The following is a 7,987-nucleotide window of genomic DNA, read 5'->3' on the forward strand; positions in this document are numbered from 1 at the left end:
TCCACATCTTCCCTACGAGCTTCTTTCTATTTGGAAAACCTCTTCTTTTTCTCTACTTCAGGTGCACGGATTGTTTTCAGAAGTGTGGACCAGTCAGGATAGATACCATCAACTAGATAATAGGGCTTGTCCTATGCATTCCCATTGATCTCATACTTAATCGTTGGACCATTATCTTCTACAAGACTAGAGAATACCGGAGAGCTAGCGCTCGAGCATGTTGATGTCTGTTACGTCTCAAACGTATTTATAATTTTTGATATTCTATGCTTGTTTTACACCAATTCATATATGTTTTGCATACATTTCATTGCACTTTTACATGATTTCCGGCACTAACCTATTAACAAGATGCCATAGTGTCAGTTCCCTGTTTTCTGCTGTTTTTTGCATTTCAGAAAAGTTGTACAGGAAATATTCTTGGAATTGGACGAAACAAAAGCCGAAGTCAATATTTTACCGAAACAAAGAAGAAGTCCAGAGGGGGGTCGAAGAGGCGCCAAAGGGCGGCCACACCTGCCCTTGGCGCGGCCAAGCCTAGGCCCGCGCCAAGGCATGGTGTGGCCCCCCAGGCACCCCACCGACCTAAATCCTCCGCCTATTTATACATCTTCTCGGGAAAATCCTGGATACCCGAGCCTCCATCCACGAAAAGTTACGTCACAGTCGCCATCGCAGAACCCATCTCGGGGGGATCTGGAGCTCTTCCCGGCACCCTGCCGGAGGGGTAAATCATCGCCGGAGGCATCTACATCGTCATGCCCGCCTCTGAAGTGACGCGTGAGTAGTCCATCCCTGGACTATGGGTCCATAGCAGTAGCTAGATGATTGTCTTCTCCAATTTGTGCTTCATGTATAGATCTTGTGAGCTTCCCTACATGATCACGGTCATCTTTATGTAATCCTACATGTTGTGTTTGTTGGGATCCGATGAATATTGTATACTATGTTGAGATCGATTATATATTCATATCATATGTTATTTGTGATCTTGCATGATCTCTGTTGCTAGTAGATACTTTGGCCAAGTAGATGCTTGTGACTCCAAGAGGGGGTATTTATGCTCGATAGTAGGTTCGTGCCTCTAGTAATCTGGGAGAGTGGCAGAAACTTCTAAGGTTGTAGATGTGTTCTTGCTACTAGGAAGAAAACAACAATGTTTTATGCGAGGGTAATTCTATTGTTTGCTTTACACACATTGCTTAATGCGATAATATGTTGCTTGCAACTTAATACTGAAAGGGGTTCGGACGATAACCGGAAGGTGGATTATTAGTCATAGACGCACTTGGATTACGGTCTATGTATTATCTTGTAATACTGATACGTCCAATTTGCATCACTATTTTATATCATAATTTGCTGTTATTCATTGATATATTTCATATTTGGACATAATACTTATGTTATTTCATCTATTTTGCATGTTTCATGATTATTGGAGGATCGAGCACCGGAGCCAGGATTCTGCTGGAAAAAGCGCCGTCAGAATGCAATATTTCGGAAGATCAACAGTTGATGGAAATTATACGAAAAACCTTATTTTTCCAGAAGATGAAGTGAGCCAGAAGGGGGAGCTGAGGGGACCCGAGGTGGGCCCACCCCATAGGCCGGTGCGGCCCAAGGCCTGGCCGCGCCGCCCTGTGAGGAGGGGGCCCACAGTCCCCTCTCGCCTCCTTTTCTTCGCGTACGCCTTCATCCCGAAGACCTAAGCTCCAGAAGGTACCTCGCGAAGAGTTACAGCCGCCTCTGCGGGGCGGAGAACACCAGAGAGAAAAGAGCTCTCCGGCGGGCTAAGATCCGCCGGGGAAATTCCCTCCCGGAGGGGGAAATCGACGCCATCGTCACCGTCATCGAGCTGGACATCATCTCCATCACCATCATCATCATCTTCATCATCATTACCGCCGTCTCCACCGCTGCACATCGTCACCGCTGTAGCAATTTGGGTTTGATCTTGATTGTTTGATAGGGGAAACTCTCCCGGTATTGATTTCTACTTGTTATTGATGCTATTGAGTGAAACCGTTGGACCAAGGTTTATGTTCAGATTGTTATTCACCATCATATCACCTCTGATCATGTTCCATATGATGTCTCGTGAGTAGTTCGTTTAGTTCTTGAGGACATGGGTGAAGTCTAAATGTTAGTAGTGAAGTATGGTTGAGTAATATTCAATGTTATGATATTTAAGTTGTGGTGTTATTCTTCTAGTGGTGTCGTGTGAACGTCGACTACACGACACTTCACCTTTATGGGCCAAGGGGAATGCATCTTGTACTCGTTTGCCGATTGCGGGGTTGCCGGAGTGACAGAAACCTAAGCCCCCGTTGGTATATCGATGCAGGAGGGATAGCAGGATCTCAGAGTTTAAGGCTGTGGTTAGATTTATCTTAATTACTTTCTTGTAGTTGCGGATGCTTGCAAGGGGTATAATCACAAGTATGTATTAGTCCTAGGAAGGGTGGTACATTAGCACAGGTTCACCCACACAACACTTATCAAAACAATGAAGATTAATTAGCCGTATGTAGCGAAAGCACTAGACTAAAATCCCATGTGTCCTTGAGAACATTTGGTCATTATAAGTAAACAAACCGGCTTGTCCTTTGTGCTAAAAAGGATTGGGCCACTCGCTGCAATTGTTACTCTCTCACTTTACTTACTCGTACTTTATTCATCTGCTACATCAAAACCCCCTGAATACTTGTCTGTGAGCATTTACAGTGAATCCTTCATCGAAACTGTTTGTCAACACCTTCTGCTCCTCGTTGGGATCGACATTCTTACTTATCGAAGATACTACGATACACCCCCTATACTTGTGGGTCATCAAGACTATTTTCTGGCACCGTTGCCGGGGAGTGAAGCGCTATTGGTAAGTGGAATTGGTAAGGGAAATTTCTACTGTTTGTGCTGATTTTATTTCTGCCTGCTACCATAATTCATTATGGAGAGATCTTCTCTTGAGTTTTTATTTGGAAAATCTGCTACTACTGCAAAGGTAGTGGACGAGGCGCCAGATGAGGAAGAGATACCATACAAAATACCTATGAAAATTATTGAACGTGTAGTGGATAACCGTTATACAGGTGATGGAACTGTCCACCCTGGAGATTATTTACTGTTCTTACATGAATTATGCGGTTTATTCAAGTGTGCAGGTATTGCTATGGATGAAGTGAGGAAGAAACTATTCTCTATATCGCTGTCTGGTAAAGCGGCGCATTGGTATAAATTACTGGATAATGGGGATTCTCTTGAATGGAATGATATTGTGCCCCGGTTTTATTCTAAGTTCTATCCTCCAAGTGAAATTCATAAGGATCGGAACCGCATATATAATTTTTGGCCTCATGATGGAGAGAGTATTGCCCAAGCGTGGGGGAGATTGAAGTCTTTAATGCTCAAATGCCCCATTCATGAGCTTCCTGGTAATGTTATTATTGATAATTTCTATGCAAGACTTTCTTTTGAAGACAAGACCTTACTGGATACTTCTTGTTCTGGATCATTCACGCGCAACAAGGAAGAGTTTAAAAGGGACCTTCTCAATCGGATCCGGGAAAATACTGAAGGATGGGAGAACGACAAAGATAGAGAATCAGGTATAAATTATGATTATAAATGCATTGAGCTTTTATGGATACTGATAAATTTCGTAATATGAGTGCTACTTATGGTCTTGATTCTCAAGTTGCTGCAAATCTTTATAAATCTTTTGCCTCTCATTATGAATTGCCTAAGAAGAATTTTGATAAGTATCATGAACCGTATAAAGATAAATTGATTCATCTATTAATAAATGTGTTGTAGTTGAAACTATTGATCATGTTATTCCTGAAGCTTATATTGAAAAACTCCTTTCCCTGCTAAAATGAAGGAGTACTCTTTTATAAATAGTGCGGTTCATAAAAGTGAAAAGAAACCTATAGAACCTGAAGAACAAATAAAAGTTGAACCTGCTGTTGCAATAGTTAAAGATCTTGTGACTGAAAATGTGGAGGATGGTCATATTATTTTCTGTGAAGATGCTTCTAATATTGTTTCACATCCTAATAAGTCCAAGCAAGCTAGTGTTCCTATGCTATCTGTTAGAATTGGTGATCATTGTTATTATGGTTTATGTGATATTGGTGCAAGTATTAGTGCTATTCCTTTTGAGCTTTACACGGAGATTATGCACGAAATTGGTTCTTGTGAACTTGAAGATATTGATGTGGTTATTCGGCTGGCTAATAGAGAAACTATTTCTCCAATTGGTATTGTTCGAGATGTGGAAGTCCTATGCGGTAAGATTAAATATCCTGCTGACTTTTTGGTACTTGGTTCTGCTGCTAGTAAATATTGTCCTATCATTTTTGGTAGACCTTTTCTAAATACTTGTGGAGCTATTATAGATTGCAAGAAAGAGAAAATTTTGACTAAATTTGCTGGTGAATCTTATGAGTTTAACTTCTCTAAATTTACCAAAACTCCTTATAAAGCTGATTTGCCTAATAATTATTTTAAAGTTGAACAGTGTGCATCTATTGTTCTTGCTCCTAATAATCCTTTGCAGCAACATTTGGAGAATAGTGAGAGTGAAGTTTTTAGGGAAGAAAGAGATGAGCTTGATGAAATTTTCCTTCGTCAACCTATTCTTAAGCATGATTTACCGGTGGAAGATCTGGGTACAACACCGCCACCAAAGGAAGATCCTGTCTTTGATTTAAAACCATTGCCTGATAATCTTAAATATGCTCATATTGATGATAAGAAAATATATCCTGTTATTATTAGTTCTAAGCTTTCAGAGTTTGAAGAAGAAAGGCTATTGGAAATACTGAAGAAGCACCGAGGAGCTATTGGCTACACTCTTGATGACTTGAAGGGGATTTCTCCCTCTATTTGCCAACACGCCATTAATATGGAAGATGATGCGAAGCCTGTTGTTGAACCTTAGCATCGTCTAATTCCTAAGACGAAGGATGTGGTAAGAAATGAGGTATTAAGACTTCTTGAAGCTGGTATTATATATCCTATTGCTGATAGTAGATGGGTTAGTCCTGTGCATTGTGTTCCTAAGAAAGGAGGGATGACTGTTGTGCCTAATGATAATGATGAGCTCATACCTCAAAGAGTAGTTGTAGGGTATAGAATGTGCATTGATTATCAAAAAGTTAATAAAGTTACTAAGAAAGATCATTACCCTTTGCCTTTTATTGATCAAATGTTAGAAAGGTTATCTAAAAATACTCACTTTTGCTTTCTTGATGGTTATTCTGGGTTCTCACAAATTGCTGTTAAAACTAAGGATCAAGAGAAAACCACTTTCACTTGTCCCTATGGAACTTATGCTTATAGACGTATGCCTTTTGGTTTATGTAATGCTCCTGCTACTTTTCAAAGATGCATATCTGCTATTTTTCATGGCTTTTGCGAGAGTATTGTAGAGGTATTCATGGATGATTTTTCTGTCTATGGGAATTCTTTTGATAATTGCTTGCGGAACCTTGATAAAGTTTTGCAGACATGTGAAGAAACTAACCTTGTTCTTAATTGGGAGAAATGCCACTTTATGGTTAATGAAGGAATTGTATTGGGACATAAAATTTCCGAGAGAGGTATTGAAGTTGATAGAGCTAAAGTTGAAGCAATTGAGAAGATGCCCTATCCTAGGGATGTTAAAGGTATTCGTAGTGTTCTTGGTCATGCTGGGTTTTATAGGAGGTTTATTAAAGATTTCTCGAAGATTTCAAAGCCTCTTACTAATCTTCTTCAAAAAGATGTACCTTTTGTTTTTGATGATGATTGTAAGGAAGCTTTTGAAACTCTAAAGAAAGCCTTAACAACTGCTCCTATAGTTGAACCTCCTGATTGGAATTTACCATTTGAAATTATGTGTGATGTTAGTGATTTTGCTGTAGGCGCTGTTCTTGGACAGCGAGTAAACAAAAAACTGAATGTTATTCATTATGCTAGTATAACTCTTGATGCTGCTCAAAGAAATTATGCTACTACTGAAAATGAATTGTTAGCTGTAGTCTTTGCTTGTGATAAGTTTAGATCTTATATTGTTGATTCAAAAGTTACTATACATACCGATCATGCTGCAATCAGATACCTTATGCAAAAGAAAGATGCTAAGCCAAGGCTTATTAGATGGGTACTTCTGTTGCAAGAATTTGATTTACATATTTTATATAGGAAAGGTGCTGATAATCCTGTTGCTGATAATTTGTCTAGATTGGAAAATATTGCTTATGATCCTGTTCCTGTTAATGATAGTTTTCCAAATGAACAATTGGCTGTAATAAAGGTGAGCTCGCGAGACAGTCCTTGGTATGCTGATTATGCTAACTTTATTGTTTCCAAGTACTTGCCTCCAACCTTTTCAGCTCAGCAAAGGAGGAAATTCTTTTATGATTTGAGGCATTATTTTTGGGATGACCCACACTTATATAAAGAAGGAGTGGATGGTATTCTGCGAAGATGTGTTCCCGAATATGAACAACAGGAGATATTGAGTAAATGTCATGGTAGTGCTTATGGAGGACATCACGCCGGAGATAGAACCGCGCAAAAGGTTCTACAATCAGGTTTTTATTGGCCGACTCTCTTCAAAGATGCAAGGAAGTTTATCTTATCTTGTGATGAATGTCAAAGGGTTGGTAATATCTCTAGACGCAATGAAATGCCTATGAATTATACTCTTGTTATTGAACCATTCGATTGTTGGGGATTTGACTTCATGGGACCTTTTCCCTCTTCAGAAGGTAACACTCATATACTTGTTGCTGTTGATTATGTTACTAAATGGGTGGAAGCCATACCTACAAAAAGTGCTGATGGTGAGACCTCTTTAAGAATGCTTTTAGATATTATTTTTCCTCGATTTGGAGTTCCTAGATATATTATGACTGATGGAGGTTCTCATTTTATTCATGGTGGTTTTAGAAAAACTCTTGCTAAATATGGTATTAATCATAGAATTGCTTCCGCTTATCATCCTCAAACTAGTGGGCAAGTAGAATTATCAAATAGAGAGATTAAATCTATCTTGGAAAAGACTGTTAATAAAACTAGAAAGAATTGGGCTAGTAAATTGAAGGATGCACTATGGGCTTATATAACTGCTTATAAAAATCCCATGGGAATGTCACCTTATAAAATGGTTTATGGGAAAGCTTGTCATTTACCTTTAGAACTAGAGCACAAAGCTTATTGGGCAGTTAGAGAATTAAATAAAGATCCTAAACTTGCCGGTAATAAGAGGTTGTTGCAATTGAGTTCTCTAGATGAATGGAGAAGTGAAGCTTATGAAAATGCTAAACTCTTTAAAGAGAAAGTTAAAAAATGGCATGATAGAAGGATTATCAAAAGAGAATTTAATATTGGGGATAAAGTCCTATTGTATTGGTCTCGTCTCAGATTCTTTGCAGGGAAATTACTCTCGAAATGGGAAGGGCCATATGTTGTTGAGGAGGTGTATCGTTCAGGAGCAATTAAAATTAGCTCTCTCCAAGGCAATGCCACGCAAGTGATGAATGGACAAAGACTCAAGCATTATATCTCAGGTGATTCTTACAATATATATGTTGATGTTATTCGAGTGGAAACACCGGAGGCTTTCATCAAAGGTCAAATTGACAGTCCGCCAGAACTCGACTTTGAATAGGTAACAGTACTGGTAATAAAAAGTTCGCAATTTACTTTCCGAACAATGTTTTTGCTGTTTTTGGAAAATATGAAAAATTACGAGATCGAAAAGGAGTGGAGTAGACGCACGAGGGCGTGCCCCCATAGGCCGGCGCGGCCAAGCCTTGGCCCGCGCCGCCCTATGAGCTGGCCGCCTCGTCGCCTCTTTCCGACTCTGGTTCGACCTGGTACTTTCCTTTTGACGTAAAAATTTCTGCTATATAATCCCCCGGACCCCTGGAGGTCCGCATATCGTTTTCTCGACGTGTTTTGTTTCAAGCTGTTTCTGCCAGGATTTGCTTTGGAT

Source organism: Lolium perenne, chromosome 2 (genome assembly GCF_019359855.2).
Source record: "Lolium perenne isolate Kyuss_39 chromosome 2, Kyuss_2.0, whole genome shotgun sequence".
Lineage (NCBI taxonomy): Eukaryota > Viridiplantae > Streptophyta > Magnoliopsida > Poales > Poaceae > Lolium > Lolium perenne.